The 26391-nt window shown below is 39.9% G+C and overlaps 1 protein-coding gene and 2 long non-coding RNA genes across 8 annotated transcripts in view; 2 read left to right on the top strand and 1 right to left on the bottom strand.

Annotated features, from left to right (window-relative positions):
• The window catches only part of LOC138181175 (uncharacterized), a 164189-nt gene that overhangs the window by 43679 nt on the left and 94119 nt on the right, over nucleotides 1-26391 (bottom strand). For both annotated transcript variants that reach the window (XR_011173460.1, XR_011173461.1), the window contains exon 3: nucleotides 3976-4071. This is a non-coding gene — a long non-coding RNA (uncharacterized LOC138181175). The remainder of the gene's footprint in view (nucleotides 1-3975; nucleotides 4072-26391) is intronic.
• The window catches only part of InR-2 (insulin-like receptor-like), a 114058-nt gene that overhangs the window by 44166 nt on the left and 43501 nt on the right, over nucleotides 1-26391 (top strand). Inside the window, exon 1 of one of the 5 annotated variants that reach the window (XM_069115804.1) lies at nucleotides 9770-9997. The exons of the other annotated variants lie outside the window; for them this stretch is intronic. The gene's annotated coding sequence lies outside the window, so the exon portion shown is untranslated. Of the gene's footprint in view, nucleotides 1-9769; nucleotides 9998-26391 lie in introns of those variants that run through there. 5 annotated transcript variants of the gene reach the window in all.
• On the top strand, nucleotides 10019-10876 carry LOC138181176 (uncharacterized). The gene is made up of 2 exons (XR_011173462.1): nucleotides 10019-10156; nucleotides 10732-10876. It is a non-coding gene; the product is annotated as an uncharacterized LOC138181176 (long non-coding RNA).

The raw sequence follows: 26391 nt of genomic DNA, 5'->3' as shown, positions 1-26391 counted from the left end.
CTTCAATTTGTTGAAAATTGCTCGAACAACTCGTTCTATTCTAAATATAAATATCTTTTACGATCGATATAACGTAAAATACGAACGATCGACGTAAAATAACACTGATACATACGTCAACTGCAATTAACAATGAAAATAAGGAATTCGAGTAATTTACGTTATATATTTTTTTTTTAATTTATTAACGGCAGTTGCCATTTCACGGAAATACGAACATTACTTATAAATATAGATTTCTTCAAAGACGTAGCGGTACAGATTAATCTAAAAGATTCTGCAGAGATAAGGAAATAGGCATCAATCGGTACCATTTATGATACGATAATTTATATTAGTTTTACGACCTAACGGTACTTTATACTACACCGCTTAATTAAAATATGAAGCAAATATGCTTGGTATCTATTTAGGATTTATAAATACGATTTACGTATGCGTACGATAGAGAGCCTCCTTGTTTCCAACAGATCATTTCATTCGGAAAATTGTTTCGAAGGGAAAAGGATTAAATCCGCAAAGACGTTGCGTAGAATATAGAGAAACGGAATAGATAGAGAGATACAAGATACTGCCGTTAATACATTGACGACCGTACGTTTCAACGTAGATCTTGTTGCCAACCGCTGGCACTTTTCACTCAATCTATTATTGGATAATTATGATACACTTTTTGAGAAAATCGTTATCGAATCTTCGTCATATTATCTTAATTTATTTTGTACTCTTATGCGTCGTATGAATTTATTTATTTATTTATCGCTGTTAGATTTAAAAATTGTCGATCTATTCGGTGCATTTGTAAATCGTTTCATTTTGATAGAACGCTGTCAAATATAGGAATCATTTGTTTCACGCGTAAGCGTTGATTAAATGAAAACAAAAAGTCACGTAAACGTGATGATGGCCGATAACAGATAGCAGAGCGAAATCACGTTTCAATGGCCGTCAAAATGTTAAAAGTATGACATTGTACGTATCGTGTAACTATAGACGATTGCTTCGAAATCTACCACAAAATGTATGTATTTCGTACGGACACGATTGATGTGTGGCAAAACACAAGGTTCGTATGAGATACGGAGGCGGTCATCGAGATTTAAATGGTTGTTCCAAGACTTGAAACATTTGTACTTTCCTCCATTAATTTTACGACTTGGCTATATCGTTGGACCATTTACTTGGACCACCTGCGTGTCCGACGTGGCATGCAACAGCTTCTTCGGATATGCAACAAATTCTTCAGACGCAGACTTCTTCAATATATTACAATGCAGCATCTAAACTAGAATATCTGCAGGAAATCGTTTCGAATGAGCGTTGAAACGCAGACATTTCGTTTTACGATGCTCACATAGTAATTACTAGGTTCATTTAAAAAGTAGATTAAAATCGTTTGTCTCGAGATCTCGTGTTAAAATAAGATCGAATTTGTAAGTTCCACAATTTCACGTGTATCACGTGTATCGTATCGACGCTTCACCGAGCACATTCAAAGCCAATTTTCTCCAAACATTTATTACGTTCGTTATGTTTTACGAGCATTGTTGTAATTTTCTCGTTAGCTTATCGTTATAGAAATGGATAGTCGTTACAGAGGAACGTGTTATACGACATTGCTCGATATTCGGGAAAGAAAATGTCGAAGACGCTGGCGTGATTACTGTCGTTTACAGGTCATCCTGACCGAAATTGGTTACGCGCGAATGGAGCCACGATCGGCGGTTATCTAATTGACACCTTTCGTGAGCAGCCGCGTCGCGACGCGACGTCGGCTCGCACTTTCCCTCTCGATACGAGAGTTTATTCCCTTCGATCGACTCGTGACACGTCGCTACAGTTTTACCTCCGTTCTTTCTCGATGGCTCGTTTAATCGACCACAGGTCGGTGACCCGATCATTTCTTCGCTTTCTTCGCTTCCTTCCAACCCTTCGCCCGTTAAATTGTATTTGTTCTCGCCACGCGTGCCTCATAATTCAACGTATACATATAGTCTTGTATTCATAGGTGGAAAGTTGGCTGATGGAAGCATTGCTAGTGACTGCTAGTGACTGGTTTATAATGTAACCAACGTATCTTGTGTAGCAAAATGTTAAAATAGAGCACACTGTGCGAAACGGTAGTTACATCTCTAATATCGTCTCCGTATCTCGTAAATCGATCTTTTACATTGCTAACTGCATAAATAAGTATTAGGACACTGGCTCTCTACCTACTTTTATCGGAGAATGCAAATTTTCCTTTAATATTTAACTTTCTACTTTTTTTTTTTTATAGGTAGACTACGGATGTTCATGCGTTTGTCGAAAATTAAAAGATACAAAAATATAGTACAATTTATAGAATTTACAGATGCACAAATTTTATGATGTTATTTATTAATTATTTTTGGTAATTAGGACATGCAATTTCTATTTTTATTTCGCAGTTGAATCGAGATAACGAACTGGCAAACTTTCAATAAAATCAGAATGCAGAATTACCGTCTGCCGTAAGAGGATTTCGTTGACACGCGTTGACAAGCATATTATTATTTTAGTTCATCCGTCAATTAACCTATATTTCAGTTATTTCCATCGTTTCCCGTCGATGCTGTTATCGAGATTTCGTACTTTGATTTTTCTCTCATTTTAACAAACAAACAGAATTTGTAATGCAAATGGAATCGAGAAATCACGTACACCAACAGGACTCGCTTCGTATTTTGCGTTTAACGTTAGATAAATATAATTAGTCCAAAAATGACCGAAAGTCCGTAGGATCAACTTCGTCGTCTTACTTCAGCTTCCCGTGTCCCTTATCTTCCTGCCATCCCATTAACCAACTTTCCAGCCATGCTTAAATATATCATTGGCAACATTGTGCGAAACGTTCGCAAGATCGAAGACACTCGAACAGTGTAACAACTTGAGATACTAATTGGCAAGCGTGCGCAGGAAGCACGCGGCGCGCTTCAAGACAATCAAATTAAAACGCGATTATACAAAACTCGGCACGCCGCGTTAATTCCCCCGACGCTTCCGCCGGAAATTGAGTATTCTAGCACGGCGATACGGACACGGAACAGGATACCATTTACCGCGAATTCACCGGCTGCCATGCGACGAAACTATACGCCTTTTATCCTTGTCCGTTGCGATTTCACCTTTTCTCTTTATCTTTCCCTCTCTTTTTTTTGCTTTGCTCTTGTCCCATATTCGATATACATGTAATTGTTTTTAAGGAAGATTCCAATCTTCCAAGGATCTATACGGTTTGGTTTCGATCGACCGAAGCTTTTAGCGGCTTGTCTCGAGGCAGATTGGTGCGTCTTGTTAAAGAGCACGCTATTTTGGTATACTTTGTGGAGTAGATATTAACAAGCTTGAAAATTGAAGTATTAATCTCGATCGAGCAAGTTGCATTTGATTTATATTAATCTTCGGTACTTGGTACTTAATGCTTCGTGGCACGATTTAGTGGATGATTTTTTCAAATGGAATAAAATATTTTGAAATGGCTAACTTGTGTATCGTAAAAGCGTGTAAAGATAAGATTTTAGAAATTTGCCTTATGATATCGTACATTTTTATTTCGCGCAGATGTTTCATCGTTATATGATTGTGGAATATATAAACGATATTCTTGCAGAATAGTATTTAAATACTCAATTATACATTATATTTAGTGAAACTATCTTTAACGCTTATTACATGTTTAAGCTGTTTGCATTAAATATCTTTTTCAGATCGGTGCCAAATTTTACCAATACAATCACGGCAGCCGTATACTATTACAACGACAATGAAATTTCGAAATTATCGGATATCCTAATTCTATAAACGAGCAACTAATTCTAAATTCAAATTACAGCCTGAATGAAATCTCGAGCTCTTTGTCTCTCCCTATATGTCTCGAATGTGCTCTTTCAATTCTCGAAACTACTCGAAATTGCCGTTTCAATTCTCGTAACCTTAACTAATGCTGTTACGTACCTTGCTGTACCCCTTCCACCAACAGCATTTGTATTTCTCGTATATTCCCCTCGAGCAAGGTATTACTGATGGCCAATTGCATCAGCGATTCGATACCTGAAAAGCAGAGGAGCATCGGTCAGTTTGAAACGTTCGCTCCTTTTGAGGACGCGTTCGAAAGGTCCGTTATTCGATCCTCGGAATTTCTTTCCCTGGTTGGCCCGATTTGACCAGAGTTTCCAAACACGTTCGATTAATTAATTACCTTCGATTGACGTTTCATTTCTTCGTTTTATTTTTTACCTATATTTCGAGAATCGATTAACGTCGTATCAATTAAACGCCATCGATCAATATATCTGCCTTTTACTTATTTACTCATCTTTTAATTATCAACGTGAAACCTCTAACAAGTGTATTTAATTTTGTAATTGGGAATCTGATCAGAATCGCAGAATCTAATAATAACGCGTTATTACACATTGTAACTAAGTACGTTGCATTTACTCGTTTAGTGACAAATGATTTTATTTCGCAATAGTAAATGTGAGCCAGTAAAAACGTGATGCGTAATTCTACAAGATGAATTGCAAAATACTTGAGGATAAAATAACTTTCCACGAAATTGGAAACGGTATAAGAAATAACTGAAATAGATGACGTAGCCTAAGTAGGTACGTTGTATAGGATGCGCGTACATCGTTCGACGCGCTGTGATTGCCGTTATACTTTTCTCTCTACCCTTGTGTCACACCCTCGTTGGGTTCATGGGTCAGAAAATGTCAATTTCTTTCATGGATTGCACTCCGACATTCCGTAATTATCGTTTGTAATATTAGTAATACTATTTATAATCGCTTCGTTCACTAGGCTCGTCGATTTCTTTGCTCTCTAGTAGTGTCAGACTTCTTGGAATTACAGTTGGCCATAAATGTATCCGGCCACCTGAGTATTCTCAACCTATTTTATCTTCGTCATTGTAGAATAAAATAATAAATTTATTTATAATTTTGTATAATCTTATAATTATGGTTTCATAATTTTCCATAAAATATACCAACGCCTCGATATTAAATTACTTTCGAAATTGTTAGGATATTATATCGGTTTATCTTCCAATAATTGAAGCAAGTATCATTCGCTCGGAAAAGTCGACATCGATTAGAAAAACCAGCTTAAAGCTATCTACGATTATAAATCACATTGTACTCTTTTTTAAATACGTACGAAAAAATAACTGGAAGAGGAGAAACACGTGGATTTCGAATATCATAGCGGCAGTCAAAATTGTTTAATTATTCTAAGATCTTAGTTTAACTTTCCTGGTACATAGTATAACTCCGGTTCTAAGTTCTAAATAGCCAACTTGAATACTTTTGTAGCCAACTACATGTGTCCTTCTTCCTTTTCGCTTTACGAATGTGTCATCAACACCCTCGAATGCTTCAAAATGCTCTGCAAAAGCTACACGAGTTTGAAGCTGCTAATGTTTCCTAAACTCGCGGTATTCCCTTTCTTCCTGACGTATGTGTATCTCGTTCTGCGTAAGTAGTCGGTTGATTATTCTTGGCGTTGTGATCTCACACAAAAGTCAAGATGTAGCGAACGAGAAACGAAGTGTGTCAAGTAGGGCGGGTCTCGTGTCGTATGTACACTTTATGGAACAATCTTGCAAATTCTAAATGCCAGACAAATCTCGGTCGCGAAGGGAGACTCGTTTATTTTCACAGATTCGCCAAAATTACAGCGCACGAACGCTGTTAAGTATGTACTTCTGACGATGCAAACGAAAAGAACGAGTAGCCGGACAAAGAGCCACCACAGTAAGGATACAGAGAGACAAAAGAGCGGGCGAAAGGTGGATAAAGTGAGAGAGAAAGATAGATGATTCTGTCGTACGAAATCCTGTTAACTCTTGGTTGTTACGCGAATGTGAGCGTAGCTGTCCTGCAGACGTTTATTATACAGGCTGCTTCATTTTTACATCGCCAAACGGTATGAGCATATTTTACAATTAAAAATAAGAAAAACGAACAGGCATTGTATCAACACAGGAGTCAGAAATGCCTTGTTATTAAAAGTTACAAGAAAAATACCAAAGTTATTAGCTATTGGATTCTCGATCGATCGGCTATGTTTACTGAAATTTTTGTTCTAAGTACAAAATTGATATCGTCGTCACATGGAATCAAATAAGAAACCAGTGGTTTATAATTTTCGTACTTTTCTACCAACTACTCGATAAAGCGTTTACGAATCTATGCTTACATAACTTTCTCTCCTTACTTTCCATCGTAGAATATGCTGACACTTACTCCACCGATTATAGAATCTGTTAACAATGAAAAACCCTGTATATTCTTGCTGTAATGTACGGTGATTTCAGTCTGCCAAGGCTAATTCCTAGTCTAATACCTTGTTTCTAAAGTAAACACGGAAACCAACGGACCCCTCCGCCTCCAACCTGAAAGGCCATTTAATACCTCGATGTGGGCGGATGAGCGAAAATTAATGTCTCTTCGGACACGCGAATTGGATACAAAAAGAGTTAACTTAGCGGACAAGAAGATGGGAAACCTGTAGGGATAGACGTGAATCTGTGACGAGGGGGAGTCAGAGAGTCAGCGGAGGGTGGATTATCTTGACACATACGCGGAGCAAACGGAACACGCTGGTCTGTGGGATTGTATAGCTTTATCCGTACGCAGTTACACGGGCCAGATGCATCAGCGTGAAAATAGCTTTAAAGGGGATCGGTTCAACGAACAATCGTGCTCATCCCCCCTTCTTGTATCGAACTCTGATATTTTCTGGACCCCACAGCCGCCGATCGAATTAAAAACAAATTATTCCAACAGTTCGAACGACTTCGATCCGTTTCCACGAGTAGACTCGCCGATATTTCCAAGCGAAAAATCCAGCCTACGCTGAAGCGAATTAATTAGTTGATAGAGTATCGAGGAAGAATCGGAGAGGGTTAGTTCGTTTGCGCAACGAATAATCTCATCGATGGGTTTCGTTAAATTTGTTGCCACGGCTGGATCGATGGGTCAGAAAGTTCGTTCACTTTTCGGTGAATGTGAACGTTGCTGCGAATATCAGAAATCGAAGTGTTGCGAATTCTCGACTAATTGGCCATCAGTCAGGTTGCAACTGATCGGTTGATACCGCGTACCATAAACGAGATTAATGCTCAAGGTGGAGGTAAATTAAAGATGCGGAGTGGTAATATGTTTAGTTTATTTATTTTCACTCTTTAATGTACACCAAGAGAATCGCCAGCAAGTTAAGATGCAGAATAATATTATGTTTAGTTAATTTAGTTGCACTGTTTAGTAACACGAACAGTATGACGCTCTGACGAAGATCGTTGTAAGAATTCTCAAGAAGCTTCGCTTGGTCCTTATATACTAACTCTCCGTCCCCGGGTTTTCCTTCTTACCATGTTTTTTATGGGATGAAAATCTATTCCTTGCAGTCTTGTAATTGTGTACCCTCGTGGGCGCATGTTCTCTGATGGAGCAGATTGATACCAGATGTGTATTTTAGAGTGAACCCAAGGAGCCCTTAGGGTGTTAAATAGCCTCTTGATGAGGTCCGCATCGAAAGTTTACTTGGGAGGTAGGAAATTCAGATTTTCCCCCAAAAAAGCGCAGATGCGCTGTCCCAGTCATACAGGGACGGTCACTTCAAATCCCGAACACGAAGTACATACTCGTTTTAGGTATATCTTATTTCTGGTTAAAAAAGTGGAATTCTAATAGTATGTATTAACGATTAAAATTATTAAATTGAGAAATATAATTAAAATAGAGCGTAACAATTGGTGGTACGTGGAATGGCAATCGCTTGTTAGGATTTAAAATATTGTCTTACATTTTTGCTGTGGCACGAGACGAATCTGGCCTCTTGTATAGCCGGAACTCTATTTCAGCGTGAAATAGCTATGACGGTTGCGTTTGTTATATGTATTACGCGTGACTCGTTAGAATTCCTCTTGACGAAAATAGTTTCGAGAAATGACGAGAGTAAAGAAAACGCTTCGTTTGAAAGTAAGGGTATGCGCAAATATTTTTGGTAGCCATTGTATACACGGAGCGAGATATTACCGTGGATGCAACAGAGGGTGAGGACATTACAACGCGGGGAAAAATTAAGAAAAAAAAGTTGCCTGGCTTTGTCGCTGAAAGTTGAGCTACGTTTTATGTGCCAAAGCAACGTGCTGAGTGAAAGGGTTAGAAGAAGTAGTGAATCACGCGTCATCTGAATTCCTCGGCGATGTTTCTCCGCGTTAAACCGGCCGCGGAGGCTCCCGAGGCCAACCAAGAGACTAGCGTGAACCCGACCCGATTGGTGCCAGTCAACGATCAGCATCCCGGTTCGTTCGAGACGAGTTTAATACGTCAGTCGACCGCGAGGTCGAGCCCGATTGATTACAATTCTCGAAATTATCGCGGGAAATCGTGAGAAATGCCTTCGCCTCACCCTGACGAAGAGATCGCTCCGATTGTTGAGCGCTGATGGAGCTTTATGAACAGATGCTGCGATGAAAAGTATCCGATCTGTATATAGTGGTTTTCATAGACGCCAGATAATGTGTGTTTTAACACATGCTTCGATCGTCATGGTGGTCATCGCGTCATCTTTAAATTCATTAGAACGATTAAGACGAGATGAATTTTATGGACTAAACAATTTTCAGCAACGACTTGGATCGCATCGTCGGGAAAAAGTGGCCGAGTGTAATATTTTGCAGAAATGAAACGTTACGGTACGGTATATTTAAGTCCATTGCAACTGCCAGGGCAAAGTACATAAAATTCACGTGGCAGAGTTGACCTATTAATCAAATCGGAGTTAACGTACCAGACAGATTCGTAATCCTAGCGATGAGTTTGCTCGGTTGACAGATTAATGAAATGTAAGATAAATGTGACGCAAGGAGCATCGATTCTAGAGATTATTAACGCATAAAACACTGTCCAGTAAATTGTGCGGCGCCAGTTCTCTCGACAATTATCAGAACGAATTAACAGAAAATAATATCGCGTTTAAATCGATATACCTAACATTTAACCTATTTCCAACAAGTATCTCGTACGAGGGCAGATTGAGAAATTACCGAAATCACCGTTGTATGTTGCTTTATTTGTTTCGTCATCGTCATTGCGGAAGCTTATCGATCACATTTTCAGATCCGTTTGAAATTTTACCAATATGGTCAGGATACTCGTGTCTCGTTGCGGTGCTAATGCGATTTCAAGATCTTTTGCACCATATATACGCAAAGAGTTTCGAAGGATGTTCGAATACTTTTTTTTGAATTACGGTATAACAGATTTTTACGAGCTTACGCATTGCAATCTTCGGATGTTTCATTCGCCAGACCGGTTAGCTCGCCCGAATACGCATCCATCGTATACACGGCCTTTTCGTTCATAATCTGGCGAAAGAAACCTCGCGCGATCCAACTCATCGCCTCTCGACACAGTAGACAATCGGTAAGCGATTCTCGCAGTGGAATGTCGTTGAGATAGAGTTCAGGACGTCTTTGTCGCTACTAGCCACATCCAACGGTTCACATTCCGTCGTTCGCGTGCTTTGCCACGTGTCCCGACGATCACCAACGATCACCAACGATCGCCAATTGCCACGGACCCTTCACGTCCGTCTACAAACTACGCTTCCAAGCTTTTATCAAATCAAACAGTCCGATTTTTACCCCACTCTCGAGAAAACGTATCGTGCGTAGCAATCAAGCGTTTCAGAAGTCACATTGATCAATCGCATAAATTGAAAAGTAAGAACGTAGAAGCAATGGACGTTACAAACAGGCGGCCAGGCCGCGATCGGACAAGTTGTCTTTCGTTCGACACGGCGGCGTTTAATAAAATCGTGATATTCTTAAACGAGCCGCGGTCTTTAGGGTTAAAACCAGTTTCCAAGACGTCGTGTTTACTCCGCAGCTTCTCGCTTTAAACCACATGTTCTTGAAATTTACCTTACAGTATACCATTACTTGTGTCATCTAAATAATTCGTTGGTAAGTAATTTGTTTCTTGAAACTTGAATATCGATCGAGCGTTCGTGTAATGAAATTAAGAAATTTAATATACAGAGGAGTTGACCAGTTTCCGCTTCTGAAAGGTTCGTATATTACTCGATCAGAAAACTTGCTTCGATCGTTTATCGTTTTATACATGTCGGAGATAAAAGAACATCGGGATTTCCCGGCTGGAATGTTGGAAAAACCCCCACTACCCTAGTCCAGACTTTTACTATAGCTACACTTAAGTAATAAAAATAAGAAATAGTTCTAATGTTTCAATCTGGCCTTTATGACGATGGGTTCGGGCTCGAAGTGACATAGCGGGTCACTAGACGTAGTCACGGGAGGGACGTGTACCAGACAAAGGTATGGAATGATTATATCGTTAAGAACAAAGATTGACCCGAGAAATGGGGACAGGAGTATAAAGGGCAGTTTCATTTGGATCGAGGGCTAGAGAAGTAGAGAGTTAGTTAGTCATTGTACGAATTACTGATTGAGTTACTCGAATCGTGTATTACGTTGATACTCGTCCTCCCGTGGACCGTGGATTCGTTATCGAACCTGAATCCGTGGTTACTATCATCTCGACCATCCTATCGCCGCTATTACTCATAGCCTCTTGTAGTGTCCACATTTGTACCAATAAACCGTAGCTACATCCGCGATGGTAAAGTAAGTAAAGGTTCATCGAACGCCCATAATTTCAATCCTTCTCCGAGGTACAGATTGCGCGGTTCGGACAAAGATTTGCAGATTCGTTGTACGTACCAATAATTTGAAATCCTGGCGAATATATCATTTCGACGAGTTCAGTGTACAAATTTAGGAACATAGTTTCAAAGTACGAAACATAGCTTTGGAGCATGCGATCTCTCATTCCTCCAAATACAAATACTTCCTTAAGTCAGCTGCAAGAGACGAACAGAGAGAAGAAGAAAAGAATAAAACGAACTTGGTGGGGTCGCAATTAGCGACTTTAGTTTGTCTGATGGAAAATTTCTTATTCTCAGTCGGATAAAGAGTCAATGCAGAAAATAGGAGATCAAGCGGGTAATTATCCTCACGGGTAAGTTACGCGTAGAATCGCGTGTTATTTCGCGTTGTATTCCACTTTGGAACAATGACGAATACGATGACACCGACGAACATTGTTTTAATGGGATGCAGCTACACTTAGAAAGTCAATGTTCCAGCACTGCTTCTCTCTCTCTCTCTCTCTCTCTCCCTCCCTCTCTCCCTCTCTCTCTCTCGATAGAAATATTCGCTCGAATTTAAGATGCGGCGCGCAGTTTCGAACGAGATAAAATCCAGAAAGCAGGGAGGGAACGCAGTCTCTGGAGAAATGAACGTAATCCTCGAGCCTTCTGCTCATCAAGAACGTTATGCCTTTAATTAAACGTTGGACGATTGTCAAACGAAATATAATTCGCTCGTCTCGACCGCGACCTCGCATCGAGAAGTTCGAATTCCTTCGGAAAGCTCATCGACTACGACCAACTGAAATTTCGTATAATTTCGCTCGCGTTATTATACGAAGAGCGACTCGTCTCTGTGCTGGATTCGCCGCTGCTCGCCGTCGAAAATAGTTCGGCGCCGGCGACGACGTGTCTCGTGAACTGCAACGCACTACGGGCATAAATTCGTTCACCCGACACTCGCGGACCTACTTACTTTAAAGCTGCGCGGTCCGAAAGTGTAGGAAATAGAACGCGCGTTGCGGCGAACCAACGATCCCGCCGCAATCGACAACTTCATCGACACGATCCTCCTTTAATTGAGAAATACGCTTGTCGGAAATAGAATGTAACGCGAGTGGCGTCGATTTGAAAGGTTCGCTATTCGATAGAAGAATCGTGGAATGTTTCGCGCTACGTTGGGTCATTTAATTTTAATAAGTTCGCGTCCAGATACATTTATACCCTTCGACCAGAATTTTCAACAGATTTTTCTTTTTTCTTTTTTATCGTACGACGATCGAAGAATGACGAACAAGATCTTCGACGCGTTTTTTAAATTTCCAGACTTTGTCTATGTTCTGGTTCACGTCTTAGACACATTTGTACCAATCAGGATGCCTGTTTGGTTCTTCATTTCAAATAAGCCGAATAGTCGGAAGCGCGTCTACCTCTAATTTCGATTTTTCACACTTCACCAACATGATGAATATTCTTGAAACGTTAACAAACTTGCGTGCGAAGGTCAACGTAAAAGAGTCTTGTAATTTCTTTGAGAGAAAAATAGCCCCTGCCCCCCAAAGAAGAAAAACGAAATTCTAAACTGGAACAAACCCTTTAAATGGGTTAACTCCGGTTCTCAATATTCGTTCAGCCTCGATTTGGTGGACGAAAGCAGCGATTTCGGTTGGCGCAAAGTAGGAGAGAGGACGATCGCGCGATGTAGCACTCGAAGAGTTAACGATGACGCTGCTCGTGCCACGAGATCGATAAGTTTCAACGTCGGAGCGTTCGTCGCAGGCTCAGGTCAGCGAACGTCGCGACCGAATTTCACCACGGCCCGTTTAACCCGGTTTTATTCCCTCGTGCTCCACCTTCGTTCGCCGCAAATTCCAAACGGATTAGGAAAAACGGTGATAATCAAATTTTCAACGTTCAGTCGAATACAATGTAGTTAACCGTGGAAAGGCTCGAATTTGTCGGCCAACATAAATCAACGTCGTTAGGACAAAGCAACAAGGCATATCCGACAGTCAGCGTTCATTAGTTGCAGTCAGCGACTGGCATGTTGCAAGCAGTTAAACAACATTAACGGCTCGTTCATCGACTTTCGTCGCTGGATCGTTTCGTAGCGCGTTCCGCGTCTAATTGTTCAGCTGTTCGCACGTGCAACTTTCGTGGCAACTTCCACAAACTCGACCGCCGATGACTCGTTTCGAGCCACCCCCGAATCGAAATACGATAAGCGGTTTTGCATCGATTTGTGCAATTTATTGCGGAATTTACGATGCTTTATGATGCGAACAAAGTTTCTACGTAAGTACGTATTAACGTACTTTATGAATATTGGTATAGTACGATATAGTGTTTTATACCGATCATTTAAAAAAAAAATAGCGTTGATAAAACATAGTCTAATAAATTGCGCGTAATAGGAACGTAGCAGGGAATAATGATATTTCAAGCCTAATCCTGTTAAACTATTTACTGTCGAAGAAATATGAAGTAGCCAAGATCTTTCTGTCGTCGAGCGAAAGAAAATTAGGATATTTTTGTATGGCAGTGATAATGAAAATTAGCAAGTTTTGAAATTGTGCATTTTTTTGAATGTTTAGTATTATTCTTGTATCTTTTTTCTATCATTATTTTCCATTAGAACAACGTGGAAAGGGTAAAACAGAGTTGGTATACTTTTAAGGTCGAGAATTCTTTAAATTCGGAGCGACTAATTATCGAAAAAAATAAGGATAGATTGCAAGAATTTCTGAGAAAATCTCAACGTTCGACAAATTCTTCCTTACATTTCGGTTTACGGGGTTAGTCGATCTGACATCTGAGCAGCTCGTTTATCCCAATGCTAAACTATCACGACTTTAATAATTATACATAGATACGTAAGCTTGAAGCATATACACAGATTTTGTCATAATCGTAATAACAGCTTTTGTAAAATTTTATCAATCTACTCTATAGATTACCGCACTATAAAAAAAGCTAAAGTACACAAACGTCCCTAAGGATCGTTTCCCACGGAAATGTACATATTTTGTAACCCCTATACAGTTGCACGCGTCATCGTCGTAAGGATGCTAAATTTACGACCCCTTACACGTTCCAGATTTATTTATGGTTCCCGTTACCATGACTTTAAAATCGTAAGCGACGTTATAAAATGTCGCCGTGTCTCGAATTTAACGGAACCGTACAATTTTGTTCGTCGATTCAGATTGCTATCGTTGCTGGTAATAAATCGATAGAGAAATATACGCGTCTGGCGTTAGAGATTTCGGTAGTTTACCGAGTATCAATTATCGTGGAGTATCCGCGAAGGTGCGAGGAGCCGTGACTCAACGATTATCGAGCCTGATACGAGATAATTTAAGATAACGTACCGTTTAACGAACTCGAGCTTTATTACGTGAAAGCGGAAGTATTTAATTGATTGCAAATCCAGATCCGATGTACCTATAGCTTTTTAATCGATTCTGTCTGGATTATTAATCCTCTCGCGATGGAATTTTCCTTGCTTGCGAGAAAAATTGCTTTTTTCTTTTTTCTTTTTTTTATTAGTTATCGTTGACAGAGACTCAATCTTTCGAATGGTTCTGCAAGGAAGATGTAACACACGAAAATGTAATTGGTTGTGTAATACAATGGTACAGGAGATCGAAGGAGGAATGTATAATTATTTCAAGTTACAGGCAAGAAGTTGTGAGGTAGAGTTGTTAGGAAATTGTTATTAGGTGGAGAAATGTCAAGCGAAAGAGTCGTTCTTCCTTCTTTTTTTTTTTTTTTTTTCAAAAATAACATCGTATAATTTCGATACGTTAATCGATGCAGCTTGTTACTTCACATAAAAGAATTTATAGAAATTTCTTTAATTTCAGTATTATCAGATGATTTTGTTAAGCTTATCTGCGTCCATGTTTTCTTAGTTGTGTCAATAAACAAATAAATTTACGTATACATTGCAACAGAGTAGATATTCCGTACGCATAATATCATAACTTTTCTCTACTTTTCAATTTACGAGCCTCACAAATAAGATATCCGGCCAACTGATATAAACACCGGGCCATAGATGCACGCTGAAATGGTAATGGAAAACTAGTAGCGAGCTGAAATTGTAAAGGAAAAGTCGAGACGTGGGCGTACGGGCAAGTAGAGAGGCGAGTAGCGATGTAATTAAGGCGTGTCGGCTGCATATTAAACGGTGTGGTCGCTTACGGTAAGTGGCAACGGAAGTCGTCCGGTGACATTATTTAATGATTTCCGGCTGGTCGGAAGACGCGACGAAAAACACTATCGGACGAATCCGCACTGGCTCGTACGATTCGTACGGCTCTAGCTTGCACATGGTAAAGATGTGTAAAGGTGCGTTTAGACAAGCGCGCGAATGCTCGCTTTAGTGAAATTAAAGCGTAAGCGAGCGTTCTTTCGCTTAATTTAAACGCTCTCCGAGCAATTTCAATTACGCCGAAAGAGCTTCTTTACGACGACGTACGCGAGCAAACGTCCGTAGAGATTAGACAGAGCAGAATTTACAATGTTCAACGGTTATTCCCTGTTCAATCTCCAGTCGAATTCGTAACAACGGTATCTGGCGAAGAGATTATAATTAAATGCATTGTTGCAGAGAATTCGCGTATGTTCGATTTCCGATTCGGCGAGTAATCGCCAAGTGGCGAACGAATGCTCGTTTACAGTCTCATTTTACTGAATTTTATTAAAAGGAGGCAAAGTTGCGAGCATCGGTTCGCTTGGTTTAAACGCACCTTTAGATGCTCTACGCTCAGGTCGATCGTCGATCAAAGGGATATCGTAGTAGCTGGCAAGGAAATATCGCTCGTCCGGATCCGTCGTGTAAACATACACCCATCGGGGACCGGTCGTTATTAAGGAGACCGGCCGCACCATTTCCTGTGGGATAGTTCACGATGATGTGTCACCCTCATCGTGGTTGCTCCACTCCTTCTGCCGAAATTAATGGCGCCAGTCGCCTCCAAAGGTTCCACTCTCCCCTTCTGGAAAACCTACGTGTCTTCCATATGGTGGGACCAGAAAACAATACAGTTGTTGGTTGTTGAATTACGACCGAATCACTCCGAGCATTTAATATTTCACATTTTGTATCGATTCGAAAGTCTGACGAATCGTTTCATTGATGATCAGCTGTCAGGTTTCGTACGAGATTAACAAATGTTAGTGCTATTAATAAGTGCTATTACTAAAGACTAGAACCGTATATAAGCATCTAGCTATCGAATAATAATTTTAACGGTTAAAAACAATTTGTCCTTCATGACATAGCGAAGACACCTATTGACTGCGTAAATTGAAATTTAGAGAAGATGTTGGAAATTCTGAAATTTACCTTTGAATCTATAGTTACTTGTGTCATCTTGTTGCAATAAATGAACTCGTGGACGTAAGTCATTTGTCTCCTGAGAATCGAACATTAATCGTGAACCTATGTAAGGAAACTGAACGAGTGACTCCATTCATCATACAAACTGCTCGAAAGCCGCATTGATCAACTCCGTATATTGAGAAGCAGAAAAAGACGATGATACTGCAGATACTATTTTTTAAATCTATCTTGCAACTTGATATTATTTATGTCATCATTATGTTACGATAAAGAATCTCATGGAGTCATTTGTTTCTCGAGTATCGAACATTAATCGCGTGTTTATGTAATCTGTATGTATTAAATAATTTAGTTCGATGTTTATTATGTAATGTGTATGTATATAAAAAAAATGCTATTTCTTTCAAAGTTGATCATTCTGGCTTATGAAAAATCACGTATCGAACGACCTAGAATTCTCATAAGAATATTTCCATTGTCTGCCAATGTGGGAAGTAGAATGAGCCAGATCGACGAGTTAGTGCCATTTATAATTCGATAGCAAACCTCATCCTATGGTACATAGATCCTCTTGTTCTGGCCGGCCTGAAAGAGTAGAATTTCCGCAACGTGTAGCTTTGCAGATCAGAAATGGAGCAACCCTTAAACCCTTGACCCTAGTGTCGGCTATCATCGAATCCTTGGTCGCGTGACAAAGAGCGTACTTTATTATCGTCGAAGATATATATTGCAGTGAATTTTAATCAGATTTAGGAAACCTGACTGCCCCTCGATGTAAGTAACATAATCGTTTCGAAATTTATCATCAATTTCTGTGTTGGCGAGTAAAATACTCACGGTTGTCTAATTTCATTTGACCGAGTATCTTTCATGACGGATTGTCAGTCAGACGTAGAGCGATAGTTTCATTAGACGCCAATGGAACGCTAATGGAATTTCATCACGTAATGAGCAACGATAATTAGACTGCGAATGTTTGTAGAAAAATGTATATAATTCAGATGGTATAAGAACATATATAAAATATCGAAAGTTATGTTCATCCAGTTGGTGAATAACAAGAGGCATGTATTTTAGCGCGACAATTGCTAAAGATATGCCGCGACAATTGCCAAAGGTTACGAAAGTATTTGGACACGTAGAGACATTTCTGAAACGTTGTCGAGTGTTGTACAAGGTATTTTGAAATTTCATCAGCACTTTAATGAGGCGTGAAAACACGAATCGATGGGAAAATGTCCACAGAATAGTAAGCAATTGTGCAAATAATATACTTTCGAAAAAATAAATAAAGAGCTAGTTACGAAAAACGATCGCTTTTAAACGCGCAGTATCGTCGTTCGACGATCTGTCAATTATTGTATCAAGCTGCGCCAAAAGTTTCTTTCGTTTTAGAAGGAAACGATAGATGCGCGCCATTCTTTGCATTATATTATTTTATTCAATTACGTACGATCCATCTTGCTCTATTAAGATAAAGATCGCAACATTTGACAGACTAGGTTTCGTGTTCGTATAAACATTGCCAGATAAAGCAGCTGCGTGCAGATAGCGAAAGACACATTTACTTACACATTACTTTTATATATTTTCGCTTCTACGTTATTTCCACTACGCTTAACACAATCTATATACGTATTTTATCATTTTTTCTCGCCAGTAACATATAAAACTACAAATCACGAAGCATAAAATATAAAAAGAAACGAAATAAATTTTCTAAAATAATTCCCCATGAATTTTTCTCTCATACACAAGTCGACGATCTAAAAGTGTATCGCTGTACTTGATAAAATCGTGACTCGTGGCTTACTTGAAAGAGAACTAGAAACGACCAAAGTAGCCAGTTACCGGTACAAGGGTTAAACCCCTCTTAAAAGCCAGGCGTATTTAAAAGGGTAGATCGAGTAAACTCGATGGAATACAGGTCAAACGCGAGGAGGGTTGAAAGACAGTGACAAAAGGATGGCATGTGTTTAGAGAGACTGGAACGAAGCCAATCGCGATTGTGCGAGGCTCGCGAAAATTTCAGTCACGGAAGACGGTAAATTCAAGAGCGAGGGGAACCGGCAGCCGGAACCAGCAGAGGAAAGGAAAAAAGCATCGTCTAGACAGCAGCTTCCGGTATCGCTCGAATACACAACAGAAAGATACCCGGGAAGACCCCCGCCGGCTCGTTTCACCTGGCCCTACGGTCATCGGCTGGCCAAGGTGGATGACCCCATTTGTGGTGTCGCTCGCGTTGGCGCCCACACCCGCACCCAACCCTCGAGCCCGCTTACTCTGGCGCGCAGAGAAATCCAATTAATATGTGTTCCGTGCACGCCAATCGATTTAATTCCTCGCGAACAGCCCGGTATATTCGTCCCCGCGTGTTTTGTCTTTTTCCCTCGATCAATTCAGGTAACGAGATAAGAGACGACAACCCTTGTTTCCTGAGGGGGTTTCGATGGATTCCGATATCGCGACTCGTATTTTGTTTCGTTCGACAGGCAAGAAACGATTTTTCGGTACGCCAGTCTATTACCGGTTTCAGATTAAAAAGAAAACAAAAAAAGAAAAAAAAACATTTATACGACGTCCGATATTCAATTAAAATTATTAATGAAATTTGCTAAGTCACGCAAGTTACATGTTTCCACTGGCATAACATAGGGTGGTTAGCAGTAAAATAAATAAAATTCGGTAGACAAGCTACTAAGTTTCTATCGTAATTACAAGCTGAAAAATGATAAAATCGTAGAAGAAGTATCTATAATCTACAGGTATTTCGTTAATAGTATTAGTCGGAAAATTATTGTGCAACAGCGTTCTAGATGTCAAATTAGACTCATTGAAGGCTCTTAAAATTGTTCGATCTGTTGCCTTAATAATGCCCTACATCCTTCCATGTTCTATATTTTGTTCACCTTCTTCGTCACGCAATACTATAACCCTGTTTGTTAATCTGACGCTTCGGGTCAGTCACGAAAATTTGCGTGCTCTGTTCTTCGTGATTGTGTAACAGAAGTTGGGTCTATCGATGCTCTTTCATTTGAAAAGAAGGCGCGATTCAATTTCCACTAAACACCGCTGAGTAAACTTTAGTAAAAAGTAAATTCACGTATTAATTCTGACTGTCTCGACATCGCGATTCCAAACTATGTAATAATCGCAAGGACCTTTATTCGAATGATTCTTCAGCTTCGTCTAATTCTCGTAAGTATGCTAATACCTGTGAACAGCCAAGTACGTTGCAGCTTGTCTACTTTAACAGACTCGTTCGTATCATCCATTCCAAATTACAACGAATCCCCAAAAACGCAACTTTCCAATCCACGTTCGTACTCCGAGTGGAAAAACAAACGATACTTCGAGACAGGTTCGAAATTCCTATGACGAGCCGACGACTCTTCTTTCGTAAGTTTCGCCAGATAATTTCTCACTCGATGTTACTGTTCGTTTCTAAACTCTAACGAGTCTACCAAGTGGTTTCGGGGTAGCTGGTTCCCTCGCCACTGTGAATTACAATCGCGAACGCGATTTAGAGTCGAACGCGCGATCCCTCTGTTTGTCTGAAGGGCCCTTAGGTGCCTCTTCTACGTTCCGACCTCCCATTATTCCACGGGCCAAGGCTTCCTTCTTCTCCTCCGCCTTTTCCTGGTCGACACGCCGCGCTGCGCCGCCACCATTCCCCGTCGAAACGATCGTCCTCGATTTCCTCGTCGTTTGTTTTCGGTGCCTGGCCCCTCGAGTCTGCTTCCTGCTTCTTCTCCTCGTCTCGATCTTGTCCTTTCCTTTTGTACCTACTGTACTTACCTACGCCCTTCTACGATACACCGTCGTGTCCCACCGAACCCACAAGACCTCTTTCACACGACGGATACGTGTATCGCATTCGAGAATGAGATAGCCACGTGGCGCAGTTCCTAGCTAATCGTAAGTGCCATTTATTTACTTCTCAGTTGCTATCTTCTTGTCTATGGAATATACGTTTCTCGATCTTTCAGCCGCGGACGACATGGAAATCGCGTTCTATTAGGTTGTCCGAAAAGTTTCTTTCGTTTTATAAGGAAATAATAAACGCGCAATGTTTTTTGTTTTATATCGTTTATTGAATTATACACGAACACAATAATAGAAATATAACGAAATGAGTCATACCTAATTCAATAAAATGATATAAAACAGAAATTGTTGTTCGTCTATTATCACCTTATGAAACGAAAGAAACTTTTCGGACAATCTAATATTTATTCCGTTAAGCGTTGAAAATACGTAAGAAAAATATGTAAAAATCACGTGAAAGTGGTTGCGTTAATTTCGACAGGCCACGCTATAATTAGTTTCTTATGATAAATCTGTTTAAGATATACGATTATGTAATATTTAATAGAGATATTGTTTCTCTTCTCAATATCAGAAGTAATAAACTTCTTTTCTTTATTAGTTTAGAAATCTTGTGATGAAATTGTTCAAATTTATCTGGTTGATTTTTATTTTCATTCTTATCTTTTGTAGCATTAATAAGAATTCCATTAAAATTAAGAAATCTACGTACATGCTTCTTAAAGGATTCAATTTGAATACCACTTTGTGTTAGGAAATAGTTGTATGTACATTTGTATTGTATCAGGCTGTCCGAAAAGTCTCTTTCTTTCACAAATACGTCTTTTACAACGACGCATCTTTATACAAACACGAAATCTAATCTGTCGAACGGTGTGATTTTTATTTTGATAGAACAAAATCGATCATACGTAATTCGATAAAATAATATAAAACGGAAAATGTTGTGCGTCCATTATTTCCTTGTAAAACGAAATAAACTTTTCGGACGACCTGATACGAGCGAGGAATGAAAGAGAAGAAGACAAAAGTTGCACATGATTTTATATCAATAAGATTTGATTTTGAATGATTAGAACACTGAATAATTTTTTTTCATGTTTTTAAAAATATGAAAATCTCCCAGCTGGAAGACGAACGAGGACTTTTCTGTGAAAATAGCCGATGTTGAAGCTTATCCATTTCGCTTATACGTACATAAAAGAGATGCAACAAAGGAAAAGTATCTAAGTAGAACGTATACATTAAGTCGTTCCCTATAAAGGAAGAAAATGGATTTTGTCATACGCTATTTTATGTATAATGTAGCCTACGCTACGAAATTACGAAATTATGGAGGGTTTAAGTCGTCATTTTGCTGGTTTTGCATTTTTTTTTTTTTTAAGCGATACGAACCTTTGAATTTCGCAATTTTTCCCCACTTCTATAAAATCTGTACCCAGAGTTTCAAAAATCAAAGGAAACGGCTCTTTACTTTCAATGGCGGTGATTCTCGTAGCTGACAAAGCATAGAAAGGAATTTTACATACGTACGAGTACTAACACTGCGATTGCAATACAGAGTTGGGCGCATGTAATATACGCGAATCGCGAATCATATATCGTGTGAATGAGCTGTAAGTTCTTTTTCGGGTGACGGTAATTCGAATCGAGCCCCGAAAGTAAGACCATTCCGACGCTCGTTCCGTGGACGATGCGCATCCGGGAACGGCGTCGCGATGAATCAGCGGATATTGCCGGATGAGCATTTGGCTCCAGCTCCAAGCCACTTCCGGTATTCGAAACGGTATTAAGCCCGAAGATGCTTTACCAAGTTTCTCCATTGTTGTTCCTGATCTTTATGATTTGCTACGAACTGTTATGCGACGAAGCAGGAAATTACTTCTGTTTTAGATAACTTTGTTCCTCGTCTGAGTTGGCTGGTGTGCACGAATGATACATACCTCTTACGATTTTTATTTATTTATTTATTCATTTATTTATTTATCATAAATTTATGTAGAAATGTATGTATCGTAAATTTATGTATTTATTTATGTATTTCTGCTCGAACAAAGGTTTGTATACCCTACGATTGCTATGGCGCTTCGCTAGAACTCCGTTTACTTGCTAGAGAAAGAATACTTTGTACAATTGGAATTTATGTCTCTCCCTACGTACGATTTTTCGTCCGTGTAATAGGAATTCACGTTAGATAAGAAGTAGTTTCAACCTGCTGTAGTTGATTTGATCGGGCTCCGACTAAAACTTTGTTCAAATAAATGCAGTTCATATAAATGGAGTTCCACCGCGTAAGATCCGCTAGCTGAAACCAGACTCGCATTCCTTACTTCAGCCGGCAACTTTGCGAACTAAATAGAACTTACGGAGCAATTTAATAAGAACGTAACAGCAATGAGGGAACGCGTCTAAGTCCGAACGACTATTGTCGCCATGGAACTCGGTGAAGGGAGCAAAGAGCAAATCGTGGATTACACGCGGAAACACGATCGGCAATACACGGTGGACGTAATCACGTTTCGTGCTGCCTTGGTGAGCAGGCGAGGCAAGATTCGTGCGAAGCCGCACGATAGACACCGCGTCGCGTCGCCGCGTTCTGGCTTTCGTGCGGCGCCCCGACGCTGCTTTCCGGTCTCCGTCATGCTTTAACGAGCCGAAAGCACGAGAATGACAAACGTTACGCGGCTAATTTATACGCTCGCGCCGCCCGTTTTTCCAAACTGTTCCGTGTCCGGCTGGTAGAGCCGGTCGAATCGACGAGATCGCGATCATTCGTCGAACTCGACCGACACGCAATCCTTTCCATACAGTTTCTACCAGTATCCTTTGTCTCTCGAATGGTCTCGAGCGTTCTTACGAGATGCTTGACTAGCGGAATCTCGAAGGATGCTTGAGAAATTGCTTTCGATCGAGGAGTTGAAACAGCGAACGATATAAACGTCAGAAGCGAGGATTCTCGGTAGCAACGGTAAACGATACACCGAGTGCCTGAAGCACTGATTTGTAATAGAAACAAGAAATGTATGTGATATTTAAATCGATAGTTTAACAACGTTGAAGTAATGGTTTATGCTAATAGCTAAGCAATGGAAATCTTCCGAACATTTAACGTACGTATTATAATAAAACATCTTTGCTGTGGCTTGATCGATCGATTCTTCCGTAGTTGGCCACGATTCAATAGATAATCTTAGTTGGTTAATTTCAAACTTTGAACGTTTTACGCGCGCCAAACTAATAGATAATCTATCATGCGTTATTTAATCGAATGTTTTTTCTTTGAGTTGTTAATTAGTCGATCGTTCCGCAATTGGATAAAATTGAACAGGTAAATCGTACTTGGATAAATTCAAGCTTTATCCTTCCAACGTTCGTAGAATTTGCTGTCTAGATCGGCGATTTCATCGAGACCTCGATTCGACGAGGAGTGCCTCTCTCTCTTTGTCGAACGATCGTAATGCAACCGTGAATCCCGATGCGGATTTGAGCCGCGAATTCGTCCTCTCGATCGCGTCGAACCCTGAACGAATATAATGGACTGTTGGGACGGTGAATCGCCTCGTTCGTCGTGTCCCAGGGGTCTGGCTCGTTTATTATTCGCGTGAATTCGCGATTCGTCCCGATATTTTCCGCGAACGACAGATAACACACCGCGTTCCCCACAGCGCGAATCATCCGGGTATATCATCCGATGCTGTTTGGAATTGGATAAAACGAAGAGATTGTACCACTGATTTTTCCCTGAATATTTTTACGACATTATTTGCACAAGGATATATGAAATGAGATATATCCGTGTATATACGTACGCTGTCTTCTGTTTACGTGTATTCGAGTTAGTATTTTTGTGATCGTTGGTAGTGCGCGAGAAAAGCTCGATACGTAACCCGAACGTAGAGCGTATTATTTTAGAGCAAAAGTGCGGAAAAATGAAATTTAGAAGAAGATTATTATTTTCGTAATGGCCCCAAACATACGGCCTATGTTGTTGGTAAACCATTTTTAATACGTCGAATATATTATCGACTTTGCCATAATCCTCAGACCTAAATTCCATTGAGCCTGTTTAATCTAAATTGGGAAGTAGGGTCAAAGCGTATCGTATCGCTCCTAAGGAAGATTCGAAGGAAATACTTCCTGAAGAACGTAACAAACTGGGTCAAAAAATGGTAAAAAGATTGGTACGTTTTTAAATAAAGAATTGCATACTAAGTATTAAATGAAACGTTGTAAGAAAATTGTACCACGGAATCGTCGATGTGCCAACACTTTTGTTCCGCTGAAAACAGACCTTTATACGTATTTTATCCTTTTTCTTCGCTACAGCTATTTTTAAAATTTATGATTCATGGTGCGCTTAAACTTCAAAGTCGCTAGTTACGTTAAAAAAAAAAAAAGAAAAATTAAGTAGATAATCAGCTTCTTCGCAGATTTACAAAGATTCTTATACGAAGATCCGGCCTGTGCCAATACTTTTGTTTGGCACTGTATTTCGTTTCGTTACACGTACGTGTATTTTGAGATGGATTCATACTCTTAAATCAAGAATACTGTCGCACCTATATTTGCTTCTAGAACAGATTTTACTCTTCTTGCAATCAGTATAAAATGCGTTTCGTTGCCGGTGAAATTTCATTGGAACAAAAGCGAACATTTTAATAAAATGTACGAAGAAATTGACGAGCGATTGTATCAGAAAAGATCCACAACTCAAGGTATAAAGTGTCAGAGTCTCTTTTACACTGACACAATGTACCACAATGTATCCAAGGTTAGGGAACGGGTAAAACAAATGGTCGCGATCACGATGTTGCCCAGCGGTTGGCCGCAGAAACATTCTGTCGTCCGTAAAGATTCGATGCTGAGTCATTTGACGATATGTCAAATAAGTCAATTGTCATAACGACAGTAGTCATTTGCAGTAAGGCTACGAAGAACAATACAATATTATCATAAATCGCGGTGAAACGTCGGTAAAATAGCGCACAGGGTATCGGTGGCCAAATTTGTGGTTCCCTGAACACGCATCTACTTGATGTACAATCGGTATACCGGTCTTGCGGGTAAATCTCGAATCTTTTGGCAGAATTTGTCGGCGTCCTTTCGTCGCTACGAACGCTGTAACTCCCGATAGGACCAATAAAACCTCTTTTGTATCGTCTATTTATATAGACATTTCTCGCAAAATTCTCCGTCAAGACGATGTTGAAACAAAGATTCAGAAAATTCGAGAGAATCCGTATTTGATACATTTCCGATCCAAATAGGCCGACGACGTCGTTAGTCAATTATTATTGATCGTATCGAAATGAAAGGATACGAATCGAAAGGATTATTAACGCGATAAGCGAAAATCTTGGTTAAGATTAAATGCGTGGCGATGGTTGATACGGAACTGTACAGTCGTCTGGCAATAAAAGAAAGACATTGAAAATATTTGGTGATTTTAATTCAATAGCCAGTAACTGTAAGGTAAAAGCACGAACGGGTCGAATTTCGGCGGGAAACAGAAAGCACGAGCGGTTAAATATGTAAATGCAAAAGAGAAACACAATGTATTCCTGGATTCCTTTATTTATTGTGATGATCGGTGGAGAAAACGGGCCTCTTTCTCGTTGGCGAGCATTCGTGGCCGTTTCGATCGATCGCAGCGACGAAGCGGAACCATTATCCGAACCGAATGCGCCGCCCGAATCATCGATCGTAACCGGTTCCGTTGGTATGCACAAAGTGGCAATTAGTCGGAACGATGTTGCCGGTGAGAATATATGATGTGATTATGCACAATCTTTCGGTTGTTGTTATAATATTGCTTGTGCCGTTGGCCATCGTTTTCAGTGAATCGTGGAGCGTGCACGATACCACCGCAACAATGCGTTCCCAGAAGATCCACGCGTTTCAATATCTTCGAACCAGGGAACAAAAATAACAACTATATATGTACCTTTTATTTATTCTTACGAAAAAGTCGGTTAAACGGTTATTTAACCGCTCGAAGAGAAGTTCGTCTTTGTTTAAATGGTAGACGATGATCGTTAAATCGTAGAAAGATTAAATTATCCAGAGATAATCATTATAAACGGTAAAATTCGTTTGCTTATCGATGATCAGACAAATATTCCATCCTGGATAATGGTCATTCGTAATAAAAAATAAATAAATAAGAAAGTTTAACGTAACAATAAACAAGAAGGTTTAACGTAAATTTGTAATAAAAATTGGCTAATTATTCATTACAGTTATTCCCGACCAAAATCATTTAAACCAAGATACCGATTCTTACACTATAACTTTCTTCCATCTCGGTTACAACCGTTATTTACGATCCCTGTTTCGAACCATTCGCCATCGTCACCCGCCATTTTCGTCCTAGGAATTTTCCATCGCGGACCCCGCTGCGTCTGATGGTGGCTCGCTGTCTCGTGGTACCGGTTTGACAATAATTTAACCTCTCCAAGGCCTGGATCGTGAGAAGATTCCAAACGTCGCCGCGTTTAGGAATCTTAAATGTT

The sequence above is a fragment of the Bombus flavifrons genome, chromosome 6, assembly GCF_040668555.2.
Source record: "Bombus flavifrons isolate JBK064 chromosome 6, iyBomFlav1_principal, whole genome shotgun sequence".
Classification (NCBI taxonomy): domain Eukaryota; kingdom Metazoa; phylum Arthropoda; class Insecta; order Hymenoptera; family Apidae; genus Bombus; species Bombus flavifrons.
The sequence above is the reverse complement of the archived record's forward strand: the minus strand, read 5'-3'. Positions and strand labels throughout refer to the sequence as shown.